The sequence below is a fragment of the Pelophylax lessonae genome (assembly GCF_965119305.1).
Source record: "Pelophylax lessonae genome assembly, chromosome: 5".
Taxonomy (NCBI): domain Eukaryota; kingdom Metazoa; phylum Chordata; class Amphibia; order Anura; family Ranidae; genus Pelophylax; species Pelophylax lessonae.
The window spans coordinates 248,345,482-248,371,901 of record NC_138772.1 but is presented as its reverse complement, the minus strand read 5'-3'; positions in this window follow the sequence as shown (position 1 = coordinate 248,371,901).

Genomic DNA, 26,420 nt, shown 5'->3' with positions numbered 1-26,420 from the left:
CGTGTGAGATCCACCTTTCCAAGTTTTTGGGGTTCATCTCATACTTGTGAACATTTGAGGGTGCTGCCTGTTCCATACTCCTCCTACTCCTCATCCATCCTTTTAGGGGTACAAACAATAGTAATTGGGGCCTAGTGTGGTTGTGTACGTGTGAGATACATAAACTTTTTTTGATCATATTTTCTATTCCGCTTTTTAATCAAAAACCTTTGGGGATCAGTTAAATTGGGGGATAGTCTGTGTTGGTACGTGTGAGATCCACCTTTCCAAGTTTTTGGGGTTCATCTCATACTTCTGAAGATTTGAGGGTGCTGCCTGTTCCATACTCCCCCTACTCCTCATCCAGCCTTTTAGGGGTACAAACAATAGTAATTGGGGCCTAGTGTGGTTGTGTACGTGTGATATACATACACTTTTTTGGATCATATTTTCTATTCCGCTATTTAATCAAAAACCTTTGGGGATCAGTTAAATTGGGGGATAGTCTGTGTTGGTACGTGTGAGATCCACCTTTCCAAGTTTTTGGGGTTCATCTCATACTTCTGAAGATTTGAGGGTGCTGCCTGTTCCATACTCCTCCTACTCCTCATCCATCCTTTTAGGGGTACAAACAATAGTAATTGGGGCCTAGTGTGCTTCTGTACGTGTGAGATACATACACTTTTTTTGATCATATTTCCTATTCCGCTATTCAATAAAAACCTTTGGGGATCAATTAAATTGCGGGATAGTCTGTGTTGGTACGTGTGAGATCCACCTTTCCAAGTTTTTGGGGTTCATCTCATACTTCTGAAGATTTGAGGGTGCTGCCTGTTCCATACTCCTCCTACTCCTCATCCATCCTTTTAGGGGTACAAACAATAGTAATTGGGGCCTAGTGTGCTTCTGTACGTGTGAGATACATACACTTTTTTTGATCATATTTCCTATTCCGCTATTCAATAAAAACCTTTGGGGATCAATTAAATTGCGGGGTAGTCTGTGTTGGTACGTGTGAGATCCACCTTTCCAAGTTTTTGGGGTTCATCTCATACTTCTGAAGATTTGAGGGTGCTGCCTGTTCCATACTCCTCCTACTCCTCATCCATCCTTTTAGGGGTACAAACAATAGTAATTGGGGCCTAGTGTGCTTCTGTACGTGTGAGATACATACACTTTTTTGATCATATTTCCTATTCCGCTATTCAATAAAAACCTTTGGGGATCAATTAAATTGGGGGATAGTCTGTGTTGGTACGTGTGAGATCCACCTTTCCAAGTTTTTGGGGTTCATCTCATACTTCTGAAGATTTGAGGGTGCTGCCTGTTCCATACTCCTCCTACTCCTCATCCATCATTTTAGGGGTACAAACAATAGTAATTGGGGCCTAGTGTGCTTCTGTACGTGTGAGATACATACACTTTTTTTGATCATATTTCCTGTTCCGCTATTCAATAAAAACCTTTGGGGATCAATTAAATTGCGGGATAGTCTGTGTTGGTACGTGTGAGATCCACCTTTCCAAGTTTTTGGGGTTCATCTCATACTTCTGAAGATTTGAGGGTGCTGCCTGTTCCATACTCCTCCTACTCCTCATCCATCCTTTTAGGGGTACAAACAATAGTAATTGGGGCCTAGTGTGCTTCTGTACGTGTGAGATACATACACTTTTTTTGATCATATTTCCTATTCCGCTATTCAATAAAAACCTTTGGGGATCAATTAAATTGCGGGGTAGTCTGTGTTGGTACGTGTGAGATCCACCTTTCCAAGTTTTTGGGGTTCATCTCATACTTCTGAAGATTTGAGGGTGCTGCCTGTTCCATACTCCTCCTACTCCTCATCCATCCTTTTAGGGGTACAAACAATAGTAATTGGGGCCTAGTGTGGTTGTGTACGTGTGAGATACATACACTCTTTTTGATCATATTTTCTATTCCGCTATTTAATCAAAAACCTTTGGGGATCAGTTAAATTGGGGGATAGTCTGTGTTGGTACGTGTGAGATCCACCTTTCCAAGTTTTTGGGGTTCATCTCATACTTCTGAAGATTTGAGGGTGCTGCCTGTTCCATACTCCTCCTACTCCTCATCCATCCTTTTAGGGGTACAAACAATAGTAATTGGGGCCTAGTGTGCTTCTGTACATGTGAGATACATACACTTTTTTTGATCATATTTCCTATTCCGCTATTCAATAAAAACCTTTGGGGATCAATTAAATTGCGGGATAGTCTGTGTTGGTACGTGTGAGATCCACCTTTCCAAGTTTTTGGGGTTCATCTCATACTTCTGAAGATTTGAGGGTGCTGCCTGTTCCATACTCCCCCTACTCCTCATCCTGCCTTTAGGGGTACAAACAATAGTAATTGGGGCCTAGTGTGGTTGTGTACGTGTGATATACATACACTTTTTTTTTTATCATATTTTCTATTCCGCTATTTAATCAAAACCTTTGGGTATAAACAATTAAATTGCGTGATAGTCTGTGTCGGTACGTGTGAGATACACCTTTCCAATTTTTGGGGCGCATCTCATACTGCCGAGGATTTGAGGGTGCTTCAGTCTGCCTCCTGCCTGCTCCTCCTACTCCTCTTCCTCATCCTGCCTTTAGGGTACAAAAAATTGTAATCGGGGCCTAGTTTGTGTTTGTACGTGTGAGATACACCATTTTGTAAAATTTTTCCTATTCCGCTATTCAATATACACCCTCTTTGAGTGTAAAAAATTAAATTGCGGGATAGTCTGTATCGGTACATGTGAGATACACCTTTTTAAATTTGTTTGGCGCATCTCCTTCTACCACCGAGGATTGCAGGGCGCTTCAGTTTGCCTCCTGTTCCCAACTCCTCCTACTCCTCTTCCTCATCCTGCCTTTAGGGTACAAAAATTGTAATCGGGGCCTAGTCTGTGTTTGTACGTGTGAGATACACCGTATTATACATTTTTTCCTATTCCGCTATTCAATATACACCCTTTTGGAGTGTAAAAAATTAAATTACGGCATAGTCTGTATCGGTACGTGTGAGACACACCTTTTAAATTTGTTTGGCGCATCTCCTTCCCCCGCCAAGGATTGCAGGGCGCTTAAGTTTGCCTCCTGTTCCCAACTCCTCCTACTCCTCTTCCTCATCCTGCCTTTAGGGTACAAAAAATTATAATCGGGGCCTAGTCTGTGTTTGTACGTGTGAGATACACCGTATTATAAAATTTTCCCTATTCCGCTATTCAATATACACCCTTTTGGAGTGTAAAAAATTAAATTACCGCATAGTCTGTATCGGTATGTGTGAGATACACCTTTTAAATTTGTTTGGCGCATCTCCTTCCCCCGCCAAGGATTGCAGGGCACTTCAGTTTGCCTCCTGTTCCCAACTCCTCTTACTCCTCTTCCTCATCCTCCCTTTAGGGTACAAAAAAATTTAATCGGGCCTAGTCTGTGTTTGTACGTGTGAGATACACCATTTTTTATCCTATTCCGCTATTCAATATACACCCTTTTGGGGTAAAAAACATTAAATTGCGGCATTGTTTGCATATTTGACTGTGAGATACACCCGTGCGATACTGTTGTTGTTTTGTTCCGCTATTCAATAAACACCTTTCTAGGGCAAGATCTTAAATTACAGAAATATGAGGAGACCGTCAAATAGGGGCCGTGGCCTGGGTCGTGGTGCTGCTGGTAGAGCTCCTGTTGCAAGGAGAGGACGTGGTCGATCTGTGCCAGCTACACGCACAAGTGAAACACCTTCCTCAAGTGTGAGTAGGCGACAGAACCTGCATCAGTATTTGGTAGGGCATCATGCGCCTCTAGAAGTGATGAGGCAAGAACAAGTAGAGGCGATAGTAGATTGGTTTGCTGCTGACAGTACCTCCAGTTCCTTCACATTGTCTCCCACCCAGTCTACTGCAGAAAGGTCAGAGTTGGCACCTGCAGCCGATGTCCAACCGTCTTTCACCTCACCCCCTTGCAAATCAGGCACGCAGTCTGAGCCCCAAGCCATACAGCAGTCTCTGGTTCTTTTTGAGGACTCTGTCAGCAGGGTTTCCCAGGGCCATCCACCTAGCCCTGCCCCAGAAGTGGAAGAGATTGAGTGCAGTGATGCCCAACCACTCATTTCTCAAGATGAGTACATGCAAGGACCATCGCAGCACGTCTCCCATGATGACGAAACGCAGGTGCCAACTGCTGCGGCGTTCAGCATTGTGGAGACCGACAAGGAGGGCAGGGGTGAAGACTGGGTGGAAGATGATGTGGAGGACGATGAGGTCCTCGACCCCACATGGAATGAACGTCATGCAGGTGACCTGAGTGGTTTGGAGGAAGAGGCGGTGGTCGCACAGAGCCACCAGCACAGCAGAAGAGGGAGCAGGGTGCAGAAGCGGAGCGCCCGTGCCCTAGACACTACGCCTGCTACTGCCCAATGCAGCAAGGGAACGAGCGCACCAAAGCCAGCTCAAAGGAGTTCTCTAGTGTGGAAGTTCTTTAGAAAATGTGCTGATGACAGGACACGAGTGGTTTGCACCCTGTGCAATCAGAGCCTGAAGCGAGGCATAAACCTTCTCAACCTGAGCACAACCTGCATGATCAGGCATCTAAGTGCAAAGCACAAGCTGCAGTGGAGTAGACACCTTCAAAACCAAGAAACGTCTCTGACTCATCCTGCTTCCTCTTCTGCTGCAGTCTCGGCCGCTCCAGCCACATCTGTAGTGATACCGGCACCTGCCACCCCGCAAACAGAGGATCTGTCAGCAACACCACCACCTGGGTCACCAACCATCTCCACAATGTCCCGTGGAAGCGTTCAGCTTTCCATCTCCCAAACACTTGAGAGGAAGAGGAAGTACCCTCCTACCCACCCGTGATCCCTGGCCCTGAATGCCAGCATTTCAAAATTCTTGGCCTTTGAAATGCTGTTATTCCGTCTGGTGGAGATGCACAGTTTTAAAAACCTTATGTCGGTGGCTGTCCCACAGTACGTCGTGCCCAGCCGCCACTACTTTTCCAGGCAAGCCATCCCTTCCCTGCACAACCAAGTGGGGGAAAAAATCAGGTGTGCACTGCGCAACGCCATCTGTGCCAAGGTCCACCTAACTACCGATACGTGGACCAGTAAGCACGGTCAGGGGCGTTATATCTCCCTAACGGCACACTGGGTAAATGCAGTGGCGGATGGGCCTGAGGCGGATAGCAATTTGGCGCATGTCCTTCCACCACCGAGGATTGCAGGGCGCTTCAGTTTGCCTCCTGTTCCTAACTCCTTGTAACGCTCCGGCGTTTGTTTAGTGAACTGGATTTGCAGCTGCAGAATTTCCACTCAGTAGTCGTGTAGAGATGTGTTGAATCACCATATCCAACTCTCCAGACTCATCATTGTGGCCCAGCCTGCCTCAGCATGCAAATATACAGGCACTCAGATAAGATGTTCCTGGAGTGATAGGTTGTATACGGTAGTATAGAGGTGATGTGCTGAAAGGACAGGCGTGAGTAGTGATAGCAATGATAGGCACTCAATAGTAATGTTCAGGAGTGTTAGCAGATGGTGATAGATAGTATGCAGATAGGTTAGCAATCATGTACAAATAACAGGTGGTAGGGGACAGCAGATGAAGTGTACAGGAATTGCTAACTCAGTGCAAGGATATAGATGGTAGTAGACTCAAGAGCTAGCAATCTATGTAACAGTGCAGATGATAGAAATAGTAGTGCATAGATAGCAACAGTCTTTAGTATGCAAGAGTAGATAGTGTAAGTTGATAGGAAGGAATCCCCTGTGGGGTACTTATCACTAGTTAGTTTAGAGAGATGAGGGGTCCGGTAATGAGATAAGGATCAGGTAGCGAGATACAGGATCAGTAGCGAGATACAGGATCAAGTAGCGAGACTCCGGTCTATCCAGATACTGGGGAAATAGCTGGAGGCTTTGGCAGCGTCAGACAAGGCTGTATAACAAGCGGTTTGCACGAACACCTTGTGAGTGAAAGCCGGCGATTGAAATAGCCGCTCAGAGCGGCGCCTAGTGATGACGTCATGAGAATTAAAGGGACAGGTAGCTATATGCGTTCCACCTACCTAAATGGTGGAACGCAATGCGGAAGAAATGGGCTGGAAGGGTACCGAAGGTACCAGAATCTTACACTCCTCCTACTCCGCTTCCTCATCCTCTACCGCCTCCTCATCCGGACAGCGTAACACCTTCACCACCAACTTCAGCACGGCCAGGGGTAAACGACAGCAGGCAGTTTTACAACTTGCCTGTTTGGGGGACAAACCACACACCGCGCAGGAGTTGTGGAGGAGCATGGAACAGCAGACAAATGAGTGGTTGCTGCCAGCGAGCCTCAAGCCCGGCCTGGTGGTGTGCGATAACGGGCGAAATCTCATAGCAGCTCTGGGCCTAGCCGGTTTGACGCACATCCCTTGCCTGGCGCATGTGCTGAATTTGGTGGTGCAGAGGTTCCTTAAAAACTACCCCGATATGTCAGAGCTGCTGCAGAAAGTGCGGGCCGTCTGTGCGCACTTTCAGCGTTCTCACCCTGCTGCTGCTCGCCTGTCAGCGCTGCAGCGTAACTTTGGCCTTCCCGCTCACCGCCTCATATGTACGCAATGCGGAAGAAATGGGCTGGAAGGGTACCGAAGGTACCAGAATCTTACAGTACCCCCCCCCTTAAGGCCAGCTCCGGAAGGCCTATAGCACTGGTCTCTCCGGGTATTTGGAGTGGAACCTTCGTATAAGCCTGGGAGCGTGAACGTCAGAAGTATCCAACCAGGTGTCGTCTTGGGGTCCATAGTTTTTCCATCTTATGAGATATTGGAGTTTCCCTCTGTGGATACGAGAATCCAAAATCTCCTTAATCTCAAATTCTTCTCCGCCCTCAACTTGTACTGGAGGTGGAGGCGAGATGGTTGGTCTTATTCCTTGGTTGGGAACATGTGGTTTCAGTAGCGACACGTGAAAGATGGGGTGTATTTTAAGATCTGCCGGTAAGGTGAGTTGAACTGCAGCTCTCCCAATGAGCTTCTCAATTGGGAAAGGTCCTAGAAACAAAGGCCCAAGCTTTTTACTGGGGATATTTAACCTTAAGTTTTTCGTAGATAGCCAAACAAGATCCCCAATAGCATATTGAGGAGAAGGTCTTCTACAGAGGTCGTAGTACCTTTTTTGTTGGCTATGAGCATGTGAGATGGTGGTGTTAAGTAAACCCAGAGAGTCTTTTATTTGGGTAAGATAGTCAGAGGCTACTGGGTTACTTGATGGCAGTATGCGTGGTGGAAGAAGTGTGGGATGAAACCCATAGTTTAGGTAGAATGGACTTTGCTTAGTAGTACTGTGGGTTACGTTATTGTAAGCAAATTCTGCCAGAGGGAGGAGGTCCACCCAATCATCCTGTAGGTATGAGGTGTAGCAACACAAATATTGTTCAATGCACTGGTTGACTCTTTCAGTTTGTCCATTGGTCTGAGGGTGGTAGGGAGAAGTAAGTTTTCGCTCAATTCGTAGTATATGACATAGAGCTTGCCAAAACTTGGAGATGAACTGTGAACCTCGGTCAGATAAAAGGGTCTTTGGAATTCCATGTAGCTTGAACACATGTTTCACTAGTAATTCCGCTGTTTCCTTAGATGAAGGTAGTCTGCGAATAGAAATGAAATGTGCCATCTTTGTCAGATAGTCCACTGACACTAGAATGGTAGTAAATCCTTTGGAAAAAAAGAAGAGGGGAGAAGCGCTCTAAGTGCAGACAATTTATTGCAGATAACAAGGCAGGTGATATACACTCACTAGACATGAAGACTGAAAAGCTGTATGTGTCAAAGCAATCCTGCAGCCATCCTCTGGAGGGTGTCCTCTGGTCACAGGAGGCCGTATGCAGTACTGTCACTGGCGGTGGGAGGGAAGAAAGCCGGCTGTCTCCCACAACATCAGCGGTGAGCGGTCAAGCGGCTCGGATCTGCGGTTCCGTGTTGCGAGTGATGGATGGAGGCACTCTCACCCACAGGGATGGTGGGATCTGTCCGATGTGTTACGGCATGCACGACGCGTTTCTGAGCATGCGCGGGGTCCTCTGCACCCGGCGCGCTCTTTCATCAGGTGCTAGAGTGCCGTAGTCTCTGTGGGGCTTTATGTAGTGCTGAACAAGAGGATAATTAGGCACAGCTGAAGTAAGGGGATGGCAACCGCCCACAGCACTGAGCAATAACCTAACCAATCAAACATTTTTGTAGCAATGGGAGAGATTAAAAACAACTTAGAAGTGGAGTATGATCGGTCGGCTGCCCTTAAATACACATGTATGTGGGCTAGACAACCGCTTATCACAGTGATAGCAAACAATTAGGCAATACAAAACATATAATAAATGTAAAATAGGGGTAAGCCTGGGTTCATCAAGGCTTATGAAGAACATGTAAAAACGTTCCAGGTTTAAAACGATACAATTATAAAAATAAAAAAGTTAATAAAAAGCATCTTTAAAAGGTATATTTTAAGAGCTAATGCATAATACCTATACAGGCTGTGGTATGGAGAAACATATAAGCAAATGAAACAATAAAAGGAGGGAGGGGGAGGGGGGGGAGTAAAAAAGCCTTATATATTGGATAAGAAAATGGAGGATGGATATAACCCATATATAGGTGTACATATGTATATCCGAATAATTATATTTTCTGTATAAAGGATTTTTATATGGATTACCAACTACGGTACCACATGTATGATATATGGGGGAATAAGCCTTCTGATTGCTCAGTAGGTAAACCTTATAAAGTTTGTATAAAAGATTTATATACCAGAACCAGGGCCAAAGTGTATATATTAAAAAATCATCTGATATGATGTGATGAAAAAATAATAAATAAAGACCAACAGAAAACCCTGATAATAATTATAAGATAGTGTGCACGTCTAATTCTTCATTTAACCCTCGAGGAGCGAGAACATCTAACGTATAGATCCAGAAAGTCTCTCGCATACATAATTTGGAAAATCGTTCTCCCTCCGGCAAGTCTTTGGGAATCGATTCGATAACCCAAATTTTTAGTCCCTCGGTGGATTTTCCATGGACTTCTGAAAAATGTCGAGGGACACTATGAAGGTCACATCCACCTTCAATAAGACGGCGATGTTTGCCGAATCGTTGTCTGACTGGTCTGATGGTTCGACCTACATAGAGCAACTGGCAGGGACATATCAGACAATACACCACATAGTCTGTGGAACAGTTGAAAAAATTGTCCAAGACATAGATTTTGTCATTATGTGTAAAGTTCTTTTGGCCATGTTGCACAAAACTACACATTTTGCATAACTTTTTACGGCAGGCATACATGCCTTTCAGGGGGATCATCCATGATGGATGATTAGTGGCCTTGATGTTCTTTAATTTGCTGGGTGCTATTTTGTTTTTCAAGGTGGTAGCCCTCCTATAAGTCACTTTTGGCTTGTCCAAAATGACCGAGTTCAAGTGGGGGTCTTGTTTTAGGATATCCCAGTGTTTTGATAGAATTTTTTCCATTTTTCTATACTGACAATGGAACTTAGTGACAAAACGAACAGGATGGTATTCGCTCTTGGCCCTAGAACTAGGATGTTTCCCTGGAAGATAGGCCTCATAGGCTGAGTTTACCAAATCATCAGGGTAGCCCTTCTCTGAGAATTTTTTCTTTAAGTGTTTACTTTGAGTTAGATAATCTCCATCTCTGGTACAGTTCTGTCGAAGTCGACAGAACTGGCCTTTTGGTATATTTTTTGTCCATTGGGGGTGATGGCAACTCTTATAATGGAGATATGAATTACCTCCCGTGGGTTTGATATAATTTTTGGCATGTATCTGATGTAGCTCATGTCCCAATTCCAGATCTAAAAAAGGCATAGAATCTGGATGTGAGACTGACGTGAACGATAGACCCAAAGAGTTGTTATTGCAGTGGCTGACAAAACCGTCAATCTGGGATGCGGAACCATCCCAGATGACGATAATGTCGTCAATATACCGCCCAAAAAAAACGATGTGTTGAGCAAATGGATTATTCTGCCAAATGTATCTAAGTTCCCAATAGCCCATGGTCAGATTCGCATATGAAGGAGCAAAGTTAGCTCCCATGGCTGTGCCATTTATCTGCAGATAAAACGTGTCCTCAAACTGAAAATAGTTGTGGGTTAGGCAGAAATGTGTCGCCTCCAAAATAAAGGAAACTTGGTCATGATGTAGGGAAGAATCTAGTAGGAGAAAATGTTGTAATGCTTGTAAGCCTATACTATGGGGGATAGATGTATACAAGGAGCTAACATCTAAAGATAGCCACGAGTAACTATCTTCCCATCTATATGGCGTAATCTGCTCCAATAGGTGGCCCGAGTCTCGTATGTACGATTGCAGACTTTGGGCCAAGGGCTGTAAAAAGACATCAATAAACTGTGAGAGGCCACTAGTGACGCTATTCATTGCTGCAACGATAGGTCTCCCTGGGGGATGAAGGGGGTCTTTATGGACCTTTGGCAGGTGGTAGAAATATGGAGTATTATAATACTCCTTTTTCAAAAAGGCCGCCTCATCCTTATTAATCACTTTTTTGGATAGTGCAGAACCTACCAGTTGTTCGACCTCAATTTTATATATGGGCAATGGGTCTTTTGAGAGCCTCAAGTATGTTTTTTGGTCACTTAATAGTCGAAGGGCTTCATTCACGTAATCAGTTTTATTCTGTAGGACAATGCCCCCACCTTTGTCTGCAGATTTAATAATAAGATCAGGGTTATCAGAGAATCTCTTAAGGGCCTGGGATTCGCCATGATGGAGATTAAGGTGGGAGTATTTGCTCTGTTTTGATGTATCTGAACACATGGCTTGCAGGTCAGCAAAGACTGTCCTATAATAAGTTTCTAGGTACGGGCCTTTTGAGCGTGTGGGGTAAAACACGGATTTAGGCCGTAAGTCCGTATGGGTATAGTGTGGCGACTCCGGGAGATGCTGAGTATATAACAGTATATCAGGGTCCAGATCGTCATCCTCACAGGGATCATAAGTGCTAAAGGGACTGCCAGGAAAAATCTCATCAGTTGGGGTAGGGGCATTGGTGTCTACATTGTCAGTGAGGGAGCTGGTATCAGCCTGTTTGGCCTTTATATTGAAATAACGCTTCAATGTAAGGTTGCGTATAAACTTATTTAAATCACGAAATAGTAAAAAGGAGTTAGGGAAGGAGGTAGGGGCAAAACTTAGGCCTTTATGTAATAAGGACATATCATCCTGGTTTAACTGGACGGAGGAAAGATTAAAAATCTTTATAGTCTCCGTTGTTTGGAGTTTATTTTTGGTAATTCGTTTACCTCCTCTACATCCTCGTCTATAATTTTTCTTTTTTTCTTTCTGGTATTGGTCAGTGGGCCCTCCTCTAAAAAAGACACCGGAGGGGGGACCATTGTAGAGGGAACCGTGTCAAGTTCATTGATCATGACAGGAAAAGATATATTTTGGCTCAAGCCAAGTGACTTTGGTGTTACTGGTATCTGACTGGCTATAGGGGGACTAATGAACTCTTCCCGGTTGGCGGGTAAGTTTGGGAGGGTCTGAACCGACGTGGGGACAGATGACTTACCAGCGGTAACTCGGGCGTTGGTGGTACTGGAAAGTCTATTTTTAGTAATATTATTATAGGTGGCAGAAATGCTCTCAATCTTACTAACTTTACCTATATCTGTCTTGGTTTTGTTTTTATTTATATTTTTATTATTACACTTATTAGAATGGTTAGGTGGAATTCTGGTTGGACAACTAGAGGGAATATTACTCTTATTATGTTGGTCAAAAAGTCTATCTACCTTAGTGGTCTGATTCTTGGCTATGGGTATGAGTCTATGGTTGTACATGGGCCGTGTATCACTGCCACCACTATGTGGCGCAGTCCTAAGGGGTTGGACTGGGTGAATCTCCAGGGACATTAGTGGAGGTATGTGGTGATTTTGTTTCCACAGGAAAACCTTATCGTTGCTGTAATCATCTAGGTCTCTCCTAAATTTATCCAATTTAGTATGTATGAGTTGGTCCTCCTTTCTTTTTGTATTCCTTTTTAGAGTGTCAAACCACTCAAGAGGGATATGCGTATGAAAACTCTCAATGTCCTGAATCAATATTTGGATGTTGTGTACTAATGAATCGTATTTAATGTGTCGCTGAGTGGCGAGAAGCCCTAGCCACTTAGTGGTGCAGAACTCTGCAATACCACGCCACTCTTTCAGGTGGGCGGGATCTAAAAAGGAGCAGGTCTGCGTAATCCTAAGGCCCCTGGGGGAAATTTTGGCAGATAAATATTTATTGAGAAAAAATTCATCCCACCACTGAGTGTTGGCGGAGTGCATTAGTCTCTCTAGTTTTTTGAACATACCACATAAGACATGGCGGTCTGTACGTTTTCTGATAGGCTCATCAGAAAACAAATCATTAGAAAAAATGGAATATAAGGTATCTAAAATGTCATATTTGTGTAATTCCACATCACTGATTAGATCCATGATCACGCAGGTCAGAGTGGAATGTACAAATATGCAGAAAATTGTATAAAATGTAAACAATTATTGTTATAAAATGGTGAATATCAGTGTATATGCGTGTATATACACCCAACCAAGGACCAAATTCCAAGGTACACTGGCTGGTATACTGACAACTAGATGAGTGGTGTCAAGTAACCCAGGGGACAACTCCACATCTATAGTTAATAAGTACAAAACAATTATCAATAACTGGAACGGAAAAAAACAACTACCAATATGAGTGATGATACATATATCTGTGATGTGTATAAACCTTTGTAGGAGATAGGTGCATCTAAACCCATAGATATTAGGCTTGTATCAAAGACAGGGTCATCAAAAATAGAATCATCTACAATCATCTAGGCACACATGCTGGGTCAATCAAGCTGCTCTAGAGGAACCTCTAGAGCGAATACCATCCTGTTCGTTTTGTCACTAAGTTCCATTGTCAGTATAGAAAAATGGAAAAAATTCTATCAAAACACTGGGATATCCTAAAACAAGACCCCCACTTGAACTCGGTCATTTTGGACAAGCCAAAAGTGACTTATAGGAGGGCTACCACCTTGAAAAACAAAATAGCACCCAGCAAATTAAAGAACATCAAGGCCACTAATCATCCATCATGGATGATCCCCCTGAAAGGCATGTATGCCTGCCGTAAAAAGTTATGCAAAATGTGTAGTTTTGTGCAACATGGCCAAAAGAACTTTACACATAATGACAAAATCTATGTCTTGGACAATTTTTTCAACTGTTCCACAGACTATGTGGTGTATTGTCTGATATGTCCCTGCCAGTTGCTCTATGTAGGTCGAACCATCAGACCAGTCAGACAACGATTCGGCAAACATCGCCGTCTTATTGAAGGTGGATGTGACCTTCATAGTGTCCCTCGACATTTTTCAGAAGTCCATGGAAAATCCACCGAGGGACAAAAAATTTGGGTTATCGAATCGATTCCCAAAGACTTGCCGGAGGGAGAACGATTTTCCAAATTATGTATGCGAGAGACTTTCTGGATCTATACGTTAGATGTTCTCGCTCCTCGAGGGTTAAATGAAGAATTAGACGTGCACACTATCTTATAATTATTATCAGGGTTTTCTGTTGGTCTTTATTTATTATTTTTTCATCACATCATATCAGATGATTTTTTAATATATACACTTTGGCCCTGGTTCTGGTATATAAATCTTTTATACAAACTTTATAAGGTTTACCTACTGAGCAATCAGAAGGCTTATTCCCCTATATATCATACATGTGGTACCGTAGTTGGTAATCCATATAAAAATCCTTTATACAGAAAATATAATTATTCGGATATACATATGTACACCTATATATGGGTTATATCCATCCTCCATTTTCTTATCCAATATATAAGGCTTTTTTACTCCCCCCCCTCCCCCTCCCTCCTTTTATTGTTTCATTTGCTTATATGTTTCTCCATACCACAGCCTGTATAGGTATTATGCATTAGCTCTTAAAATATACCTTTTAAAGATGCTTTTTATTAACTTTTTTATTTTTATAATTGTATCGTTTTAAACCTGGAACGTTTTTACATGTTCTTCATAAGCCTTGATGAACCCAGGCTTACCCCTATTTTACATTTATTATATGTTTTGTATTGCCTAATTGTTTGCTATCACTGTGATAAGCGGTTGTCTAGCCCACATACATGTGTATTTAAGGGCAGCCGACCGATCATACTCCACTTCTAAGTTGTTTTTAATCTCTCCCATTGCTACAAAAATGTTTGATTGGTTAGGTTATTGCTCAGTGCTGTGGGCGGTTGCCATCCCCTTACTTCAGCTGTGCCTAATTATCCTCTTGTTCAGCACTACATAAAGCCCCACAGAGACTACGGCACTCTAGCACCTGATGAAAGAGCGCGCCGGGTGCAGAGGACCCCGCGCATGCTCAGAAACGCGTCGTGCATGCCGTAACACATCGGACAGATCCCACCATCCCTGTGGGTGAGAGTGCCTCCATCCATCACTCGCAACACGGAACCGCAGATCCGAGCCGCTTGACCGCTCACCGCTGATGTTGTGGGAGACAGCCGGCTTTCTTCCCTCCCACCGCCAGTGACAGTACTGCATACGGCCTCCTGTGACCAGAGGACACCCTCCAGAGGATGGCTGCAGGATTGATTTGACACATACAGCTTTTCAGTCTTCATGTCTAGTGAGTGTATATCACCTGCCTTGTTATCTGCAATAAATTGTCTGCACTTAGAGCGCTTCTCCCCTCTTCTTTTTGTCTGTACAGATTCTTCCTCCTCATCTGTGGAAGAGCAGCTCAGTGCCCACGGACTTTATCCCTTTTAGGATCATCAACCTATTTATGGTATCCCATTGTCCCCTATTGTATGGTACCATTTTATGCCTATGTCCATTTGCAGCTACAACCTTTTTTATTGCCTGTGTTTTTTTTTTTTTTTTTCCCCTTCCCTCCCCTCCCCCTCCTCCCTGGATTCAGCTGCTTATTAGTTCTGTTCATCCACCCTTCATATGCTGGAGGTCTTCGTAGCGCTCTGTGTTTTGTTTTTTATGTAAATCCTTTGGAAGGTGGTAATTCTACTATAAAGTCTAAGGACACAACTTCCCATGGAACTTTGGGTATTGGTAGACTGCAAAGTAGACCAGATGGTTTTGTAGTGTCAATTTTGGACCTTGCACAGATGTCACATGAGGAAACAAATTTTTGTACAGACGTCTTCATATCAGGCCACCAAAATTGCCTGGTGAGCAAATTGAATGTCTTAGTCATACCCATATGTCCTGCCATAGGTACGTCATGTGATAATTCCAAGATCTTGGTACGCATACCAGGAGGTATGTAGAGTTTGTCGTTAAAGTAGAGGAAGCCTTCTGCATCAGCACTTAGTTGTGGTGGTGGTGGTGGTCTTACATGTTCGGACAAGGACTGAGAATAAATGAGTATATCATCCAGATATACCACAACACAAACATCAAGTAAGTCTCTGAAGATGTCATTTATGAATCGCTGAAATGCTGCGGGAGCATTACACAACCCAAAAGGCATCACTAGATATTCGAATAATCCGTATCTGGTTCTGAATGCCGTCTTCCACTCATCCCCATTACGGATTCGGATGAGGTTGTATGCCCCTTTTAGGTCCAATTTTGAAAAGTAGGTAGCTCCGCGCACTTGTTCAATGAGTTCGGGAATGAGAGGTAAAGGATAGCGATCCTTTATCGTAATGGTATTTAATTGCCTATAGTCAATAATAGGCCTGAGACTTAAATCCTTATTGTGGACAAAGAAAAGTCCTGCAGCTGTGGAAGAAGTAGAGGGTCTAATAAACCCTTTCGCTAAATTCTCATCCAAGTATTCCTTGAGATGAGAAAGTTCATCCTGAGAAAGAGGATAAACATGACCGAAAGGTAGTTTACTATTAGGGAGTAGATCAATAGAACAATCGTAGTCCCTATGGGGAGGCAATACTTGAGCATTTTTCTAAAGGAAGACTTATGATAGATCCTGATAACATGGTGGTGGTGAAATTTCATCTGACACAATGGACAGGATTTTTTTATATGATTGAAGGTTACACGTGGTCTCGCAGTAGTGAGAGGGGAAGGTTAAAGTCCGTGTTTTCCAATCAATGATTGGTTGATGTATGTGTAACCAGGGAAGTCCCAAAATAATGGGGAAAATTTGGTGAAGGTAATACATCAAAAGTGGTGGTCTCAGCATGAGACTCGTTAGCAGTAGCAAGGAGTGCTTGTGTCTGATTGGTAATTGGACCAGAAGATAACGGAATACCGTTAATAAAACTAACAGAGACAGGTTTAGATTTTAAAATAATAGGTATTTTATTTAAAGCAACAAAACTAGTGTCAATGTAGTTCCCACAAGATCCTGTGTCGATCATAGCCTTGGTGGTGATCCTATTGTGGTCCCACTGTAAGGTCAAATGAATAAAAAGATAGGGATTAGAAAAAGAAGTCGTTAATCCCCCCAGCAAGACATGTGAACACTCACCCTCTTTTTTGCGGACAAGGGGACAGACGCTTATCAAATGATCCGGGGAGGCGCAGTACATGCAGAGATTTTCAGATCTTCTCCTGGCTCGTTCAGTAGACGATAATGGTGGGCGTATGGTTCCTACCTCCATAGGAGAAACCCAAGAAGGATTGGATAATGGTACTCCCATTTTCTCAGCCTTTCTTTCTCGCAGTCGCCTGTCAATATTGATGCTGAGTTGTATTAAGGCATCCAAAGTGCCAGGTAAATCCGCTCGGGCGAGCTCGTCTTTAACGGCTTCTGATAACCCGAGTCTGAACTGGGTTCGCAAAGATGCATCATTCCACCCTGAATCAAGGGTCTCCTTCCTTGTTTTAAAGCCCTCAATTAGCTGTCAGCAGTACTCTGCCTATTTGGGTCTTCATATAAGCTAGCGAGTTCTGCTAAGAATAAAGGATAGGAGTTAAGAAGAGGGTCATTTTTCTCAAAGAGAGAGTCTGCCCAAGCCTGTGGATCACCCGACAAATATGAGATAGTGGTGCAGACTTTAATTTGGTCTGTAGTGTAAGTACGAGGTTTTAAATTAAAAAGCAATTGACATGCGTTTTTAAATTCACAAATTTTTTTCTGATCACCTGTAAACACTAGAGGAGGGTTTATTTTGGGCTCACGAGGTAGAGCAGCAGTGAGCTGTGAAACACGGGCTATCTGCTGTCTCAAAGTCTGATTTTCATTTTTCACTTCGGCAAGGGAAAGGATTAATGCATCTACCTTTTGTGTTAGTTGTAACACATGAGTGGCTAATTCTGCTGAATCCATTTTTTTTTTCAGGTTCGTGCAATCTGTAACGCTCCGGCGTTTGTTTAGTGAACTGGATTTGCAGCTGCAGAATTTCCACTCAGTAGTCATGTAGAGATGTGTTGAATCACCATATCCAACTCTCCAGACTCATCATTGTGGCCCAGCCTGCCTCAGCATGCAAATATACAGGCACTCAGATAAGATGTTCCTGGAGTGATAGGTTGTATACGGTAGTATAGAGGTGATGTGCTGAAAGGACAGGCGTGAGTAGTGATAGCAATGATAGGCACTCAATAGTAATGTTCAGGAGTGTTAGCAGATGGTGATAGATAGTATGCAGATAGGTTAGCAATCATGTACAAATAACAGGTGGTAGGGGACAGCAGATGAAGTGTACAGGAATTGCTAACTCAGTGCAAGGATATAGATGGTAGTAGACTCAAGAGCTAGCAATCTATGTAACAGTGCAGATGATAGAAATAGTAGTGCATAGATAGCAACAATCTTTAGTATGCAAGAGTAGATAGTGTAAGTTGATAGGAAGGAATCCCCTGTGGGGTACTTATCACTAGTTGGTTTAGAGAGATGAGGGGTCCGGTAATGAGATAAGGATCAGGTAGCGAGATACAGGATCAGTAGCGAGATACAGGATCAAGTAGCGAGACTCCGGTCTATCCAGATAGTGGGGAAATAGCTGGAGGCTTCGGCAGCGTCAGACAAGGCTGTATAACAAGCGGTTTGCACGAACACCTTGTGAGTGAAAGACGGCAATTGATATAGCCGCTCAGAGCGGCGCCTGGTGATGACGTCATGAGAATTAAAGGGACAGGTAGCTATATGCGTTCCACCTACCTAAATGGTGGAACGCAATGCGGAAGAAATGGGCTGGAAGGGTACCGAAGGTACCAGAATCTTACACTCCTCCTACTCCGCTTCCTCATCCTCTACCGCCTCCTCATCCGGACAGCGTAACACCTTCACCACCAACTTCAGCACGGCCAGGGGTAAACGACAGCAGGCAGTTTTACAACTTGCCTGTTTGGGGGACAAACCACACACCGCTCAGGAGTTGTGGAGGAGCATGGAACAGCGGACAAATGAGTGGTTGCTGCCAGCGAGCCTCAAGCCCGGCCTTGTGGTGTGCGATAACGGGCGAAATCTCATAGCAGCTCTGGGCCTAGCCAGTTTGACGCACATCCGCGTTCTCACCCTGCTGCTGCTCGCCTGTCAGCGCTGCAGCGCAACTTCGGCCTTCCCGCTCACCGCCTCATATGTGACATGCCCACAAGGTGGAACTCCACCTTGCACATGCTGCAAAGACTGTGCGAGCAGCAGCAGGCCATAGTGGAGTTTCAGCTGCAGCACGCACGCGTGAGTCGCTCTGCGGAACAGCACCACTTCACCACCAATAACTGGGCCTCCATGCGAGACCTGTGTGCCTTGTTGCGCTGTTTTGAGTACTCCACCAACATGGCCAGTGGCGATGACGCCGTTGTCAGCTTAACTATCCCACTTCTATGCCTCCTTGAAAAAACAATTCGGGCGATGATGGAAGAGGATGTGGCACAGGATGAGGAGGAGGAGGAGGAGGAGGAGGATGAAGAGGTAACATTTCCAAGGCTTTCAGGGCAGTCATTCGCAAGGGGCTCCGAGGGTGGGTTCCTGCACAGACAAACGCCAGGGACACAATTGTCCAGCAGGGGCACAGTTCTGGAGGATGAGGAGGAGGAGCTGGAAGAGGAGATGGAACCATGTTCACAGCAGGGTGGCACCCAGGCCAGCTCATGGCCAACACTGGTGCGTGGCTGGGGGGATACAGAGGACACGGACGATACACCTCCCACAGAGGACAGCCTTTCATTGCCTCTGGGCAGCCTGGCACGCATGAGCACACAACGACCGCCGAGTTGCCCACATTCTAACTTGTGCTGATTACTGGGTGGCCACGCTGCTGGATCCCCGTTACAAGGACAACGTACCGTCCTTAATTCACTCAATGGAGCGCGATCGCAAGATGCGCGAGTACAAGCGCACGCTGGTAGACGCGATGCTGCTGGCATTCCCACCTGACAGCGGGGCCACAGTGGAAGCACAAGGCAGAGGAGGAGGAGGAGGAGGAAGAGGTCGCCAATGCAACCAGGGCACCGCCAGCACCTCAGAAGGCAGGGTTAGCATGGCCGAAATGTGGAAAAGCTTTGTCAGCACGCCACAACAAACAGCAGCACCAGCAGCTCAGATGGAACGTCTTAGCAGGAGGCAGCATTTTACCAACATGGTGGAGCAGTATGTGTGCACACGCCTACATGTAGTGAATGACGGGTCTGCCCCCTTCAACTTCTGGGTCTCCAAATTGGGCACATGGCCTGAGCTTGCCCTTTACACCTTGGAGGTGCTGGCGTGCCCTGCAGCCAGTGTATTATCTGAACGGGTATTTAGCACGGCTGGGGGCGTTATAACAGACAAGCGTAGCCGCCTGTCCAGAGACAATGTGGACAAGCTCACGTTCATTAAAATGAACCAGGCATGGATCCCACGGGACTTTTCCGTACCTTGTGCAGAATAGCGATGGATACCGACCTTACCCACCCATTGTTCCATTTTTGCTCTTTCTCACTCTTTTGGGGTGTACCCTCATTTAAAATTTGTGAAAAGAAGCAGTGTTGGCTACCTCATCCTCCTCCTCAGGGCCAGATTAACGTAGGGGCTATTGGAGCTGCAGCTCCAGGCCCCTACCTTTTATATAGGCCCCGGGTTGGCCATATTCACTATTACCGCTCTTCTGTCACTTGTAAACACAGAAGTCTGGCTTCTATGCTCGCTTCCCCAGGCAGCTCCCTTTAGAACCTCCCCACACAGCACGAAGGACGGACAAGGAGGGACAGTTGCCGATGCATGGATGTGTTTATGGGCTTCAGAGACAGCATCCCATGTTGAATTAGGCATGCATGGCTGCACCCTTCCTCCTCTGGGTGCATGCCAAGGCACGGCCCTTAAGGCCCTTCAAAATCCTCAGCACCAAGCCCATGATGCTCTTAATCCGGCCCTGGTCCTCCTCCACCGCCGCTTCCACCTACACCGCCCATAGGTGTGCGCAGCCTATTGCATTAGGGTGTGCACCCCAAAGTTTAAATACACATGCATGTGTTTGCCTACATGTACATGGCCCCGATACATTACTCTCCCTGCTGGCAAAGTGAAATAGAGCAGAGCAGGTCCGAGGGAGATCTTTACCATCTCCTCACTGGCAAACAGAGCGATAATGCTATGTGCCCTAGGTGATTAGGGTGTGCCCAGGCACATCCGGCACACCCTGTGCGCACGCCTATGAGACCGCCACATCCACCACCACCTCAACCTCCCTCCTACTCCATATGGGCCTCGTCCTTCAGAGATGAAGAACATTGTTTTATTTTTCTGTTTTTTTTTTGTTGTTTTAAGTTATTTCCCTATCCACATTTGTTTGCAGAGCACTTGCCATGCTCTTAAATACGTTTTGCTGCCATTTGCAGCACTCTAGCCCTTTACTTTGGTGTTTTACAGCCATTTTAGTGCCTGAAAGTTCGGGTCCCCATTGACTTCAATGGGGTTCGGTGTCCGGGAAAAGTTCGGCAAAAGTCCAGGACACGGACCCGGACTTTTTTTTAAAGTTCGGCCGAACCCGCCGAACACGGACATCCAGGTGTCCGCTCAACTCTATCAATTACATATAAAATATAGAATAACATCGTGGCATATTGGTAAATGGTACATCAAATAAATAATAACAAGACATAAATGTATACATCATCAAATGCAAGAGCTAGTAGGGGGTCCCCAATTCCACATTCACAAGACCAACAAGATGTAGTATCAAAAAATGGATGGAGTAATAAATTGTAGTCATAATGTAGGTAGATCCAATAATCGTATAGTAGGAGAATAATTGATTATATCAAAGCATCGTAGACTCAACATGTTTCGTGGACCCAAATCGCCACTTCGTCAGTAGTGGATGCATGATATTGATCTATAAATTGAATGAAAAATTGGAGTGATGATAATAATTCGAAAGGGGGAAGGATGAAAAGAATGGGGGCAGGGAGGGAAATACCCAAAACCCCCCAAAAAATTTCCAACTTACATAGCAACCAGATGGTGTATGGTATTAGAGATATCGAAGGCCCCCTCGTAAGTCCCACCCGGGAGCTGAGGGCACACAGGCAGGCGGGCAAGGCGGGATACGTAGCACAACCAATGATGAGTGTGGGTTGAAGGGAAGTGAAGTACAAAACAAGGAGTGTAGCAACAAGATACGATCTGTGTGTAAGGTATAAGAATAATAATTATAGTAAACATAATATTGATAAATAATTGTTCATATTGGGGTATCATAGTGCTACATATAGATGTGAAAAAGAAGAAAAAGAGAGAGGTAAAGGACTTGAAACAGATAAAACAAGGTAGTCTATATCTGTTGAACAAGTACCAGAGACCGAAAAGTGAAGTGGGAATAGGCCTTAATAAGGTGAAAATCATGACCACATATAACCCGAAAAAAATGGGCAAAAAGGAGAAACCTGAACCAAAATAGGGATATAGGAACTGTGCACTTCGTGTGAAAAATAAAAGATAGTAAATAAAAGTGAGAATGTGAAACGGTAGATGGACAAATGCTTCATTTAAAGTTCCAATAGACTCCAATTGATTGCTCTATCAATCATTTTATATATATATATATATATATATATATATATATATATATATATATATATGTAACCCTGTGGATTTTACACAGGCTGTATTATCTGAAATGCCCAGTAGATGGCAGATGGACTCAGTATGCTGTTAATAAAACATTGAGCATTGATCACAGGACTTGGCTACCGCACAGATACCGTGGCATGGTCCTGAGAGCTCTCCACGATCAACATGGGCATCTCGGGGTGGACAAGACCTATGGCCTAGTACAAGATCGGTTCTATTGGCCTCGCATGAGGGAACATGTCGAGCAACATGTACAGACATGCAGGAGGTGTATCCAGAGGAAGACCCTGCCTGTGAGAACTGCCCCTATGGGTCATCTGAAAAGTACGGGACCCATGGATCTTGTGTGCATGGACTATCTCTGCATTGAGAACAATACAGCGGGAATTGGAAATGTGCTGGTGGTAACGGACCATTTCACCAGATATGCTCAAGCCTTCCCCACTAAAGATCAAAAGGCTGTGACTGTAGCCAAAGTCCTTTGGCAGAAGTATTTCATTCACTATGGACTACCCAATCGGATACACTCTGATCAAGGTAGAGACTTTGAGAGCTGCAGCAAAAATGGAAGAACGGAACAAAAGAAGGTATGATGCTAAGGTGAGATATTGGGAGATTCAAGCAGGGGATAAAGTTCTTCTCCGGAATCTAGGTGTGCCTGGAAAACACAAACTGGCTGACAGATGGAAAGATACCCTGTTTGAGGTTGTGTCCAAGCTGGAAGGGCTGCCAGTGTACAACATTAGGGGCCGGAGGGCCGAATAAAAGCTTGGCATAGAAACCATCTGCTTCCAGTTGTGTATGCTGATGAAGAGGAGGAGAGTAGTGAAGAACTGAGGGAAAACCCAGCAGAGAGTCCTGGAAATGGGGCAGAGGAGACCCCAGGAACTCCCAGTGCAGAGGATCAGTGGTGGTCATCACCCGCTGAAGAAACACAGCAATTGCCTCCTTTAACTCCTGTGGTTTCACAAAGTTCTCCAAGGTTGAATCCAGAAAGTCCATGTTTTGTGCCTGGAACTTCCCTTAAAGACTCTAGTTTGAGGGCAGGAGTCGAAGTTCCACAGTTGATGTCCCAAGATCCTCTCCCACAGTGAGAACTGAGACACAGCACCAGAGTGCGGCAACAGCCTAGGGCCCTAGTTTATGATAATATAGGAGAGCCCAGTTATGCCCCGCTGACACAAGCGGCATCTAAAATGGCCACTTTCCTACATGCACTAGCTGAAGTGGTAAATGTTAGTGACTCTTTACCCTAGGTAACTAGCTAGCTAGGATGTTACTGTGCTAACTGTACTGTATGTATGCTAAACCTTTTTCTATTGAACTTTTGTTAAGCCCCCTGGCTAGGACTTGCCAGTGGAAGGCAAGTATTTTTCAAGGGGGAGCATGTAACCCTGTGGATTTTACACAGGCTGTATTATCTGAAATGTCCAGTAGATGGCAGATGGACTCAGTATGCTGTTAATAAAACATTGAGCATTGATCACAGGACTTGGCCTTTTCAGTCACATGATTGTGGCATCATCACAGTGTGACCAGGAAATGGTGTGTGAGGAGATGAGAAGACTGAGGGAGATAGACACCAGCTCTGGATGACTTCTTATCCTTCTGCTCAGGTTTTATCACCTATTAATGTCCTGGGAGGACTTCCTGCACAGCTCTGAGGAAGGAGGTCATGGAAGACTTCTAGAAGTTACCACATGCTCAGCCAGAGAAAGGACATGCGACTAGCTGTGAAAGACTGCAGCACAGAGATAGAACCCTGCTGAGAGAACTTGCTTCACCCAAGACCACACCAGCTGAGAGAGGGACCTGCTTTCAAAGACACGCACTGAGTCAAGACGTCTGGTGAATCCAGTGAGAGAAGATTGCAGCGGACCCACCGGGTTAATTGCGTTGTGAGGGTAAGTCAAGCCTCTCCCTGTATCACCACAGGGCACCTGTCTCCTCACTCACAGTAAAGACTCTGAGGTCCAGAGTGGACACTGCACATCTCAGGCTGCTTCAGTGACCCTGCGGAGCAGGACTTATAAGGACCCCAACTCTCCTATGTGCACCAACGGCCATTAGGGTGAAGATAAGGGGGTGGGACGCAGGTGTGCTAGTGGGTGGGTGAGGAAAATATACATTGCATTGTTATCTATGTTATTCTATTGTATTTTCCCATGTATGTTGGTTCATTTGCTACTTACTATATAAAGTTAGTTCCAGTTAGGCTGTGTCAGTCTCATTGCACCAAGTATGTTCCCAGTGGGACCCCACATCCCTACCCCGGATGCCCCACTGGGTGGAGGCACTGCCGCAGACATGTACCCCAGCTCCCAGATAGCGGAGGCTCAGGATCCGCCTGTCAGGCATAGTGAGTTAACTAGGTTTAGGGACCCCAAAGACACTAGGGGGTGCCCTCAAATCCCGTTACATATATATAGATAGATAGATATAGAGAGAGAGAGAGATATATAGAGAGAGATATAGAGAGAGAGAGAGATAGATACAGAGAGAGAGAGAGAGATAGATATAGAGAGAGAGAGAACGAACTATATTGCAATAAAACAACCAAATTGGAGAAAGCTGGTAGATGAAGAGCTTTCAACCAAACCTTAAATGGATACAAACATAACCCACGGCCCCTTCTTTGGTTAAAAGAAAACGGATATATTGCAACTGAAACAAAGTACTTATCCCAATCAGTCGCCATTCAGAGGGAATATATTGGTCAGAGATAAGAAGAAAAGCGAACCACTTTCGTGTCTTTTAGGAACGCCTTAGTGTTTGTCACACTCGGCTGGAGGAATTGCTCCAGGTATTGGCCCAACCGGGCAGTCACCGATCCAACATACACAATTGGACGTGCAGGTGGACAATTCACATCTTTGTGAATTTTCGGGAGTGTGTAGATCGTAGGAATTTTACAAGCGCTGGGGGTTAAATTTTTTTTCTCTTTTTTGTTCAAAACGTGAACCAAAGATTTCAATTCAGATTCAAAACCCTTTGTCAGGTCACCTGTCAATTTGATATATGTCATGGTATCACACAACATATTCAATAATTGTTGATGGTAAAACGATTTGTCTAAGATGACCACCCCCCCCCCTTATCAGCAGGTATTATAATAATTTCTTTCCTCTTTTCAAGGGATTCAATGCCCTCCATAATGTGTCTATTGTGACCTTGAAATGTATTCTGAGGTTCTAATTTTTCAAGATCCTCCAGTAAAAGGTTTTTGAATACTTCAATACAGTGATTATTTCTAACAGGGGGATTGAAAATTGACTTGTTTTTCAGTCCACTATTCCCCCTGGAACACTGTTACTGATTGAAGTAATTGCATTGTTAAGGAAGTACTTTTTGAGGTTGGGCTTCCTTATATACTTATGGGCATCAATGTAAACATTAAATTTGTTTAAGGCACGTCTTGGTGCACATTTGAGGCCCTGATTCAGGATGTTCAACTCTTTTTTTGTCCAGCTCAACCTAATTCCCTGGTTTAGTACTCCCTCCTTCGTTTTCTTGTACTGGATTCTCCTTCCCGCTCTGACAGCTCTCCTTGTCTTACATCTTCTCCTACATTTCTTCTTTGCCCTTGTTGTTTGCATTTATAGGGTCGATGACGTCCTCGACACCTTCCCCTCTCTAAAAACCGACCTTGGAAATTCTGACTGTAACTGCCAGACTCCTCATAGTTGGCCAGGGGTTGATAATAATTGGAGTGGGTAAAGTTAGTAGGTTGGTTCCTATTGAAGATGAAGAGCGATTCACAAAGTGGTTTGCTTTTCAGGGTATGCATTATTTGCCTTTTAATTAATTTTATTTTTTATATTATCTTCTTCATGTCTGCATTTTAATTGAAGAAGTTGTATGGATATGTTTTTTTATACATGGAAAAATTGAGACATAATTGTCTCTGGTTTTGAGTATTTGACCAGAATATGTTTTAGTGCTATTTTTTTATTTTCACTATTATAGTCAAATGTTTGGATAATAATGCTTATAACTTGGAGGTTTCACTACATATATTACGAGTGAGATGGTTTATCAATTATCGGATGCATATTGTAATATATGACATTTATTGCACATACGTGTGCATATACACACTTATATTGTGCGGGGATTTTACCTGCGCACATTAAATAGGTGGCCACTTTATATATATTATTAGTGTCTACTGCGTATGCTTCGGTTCAGCTCTGTTTCTACAATAATACGTGGAGATTGAGCGAATCGATACTAGTCACTATCAAGTTAGGCTGCAGTGGATACTAACTGTGTTTTATAATGTTAGTTCTCACAATAATAGTGTGACACAGCAGTGGTGGGTGTTGCCTAGCATCCGATTGTTGATTACCATCATTA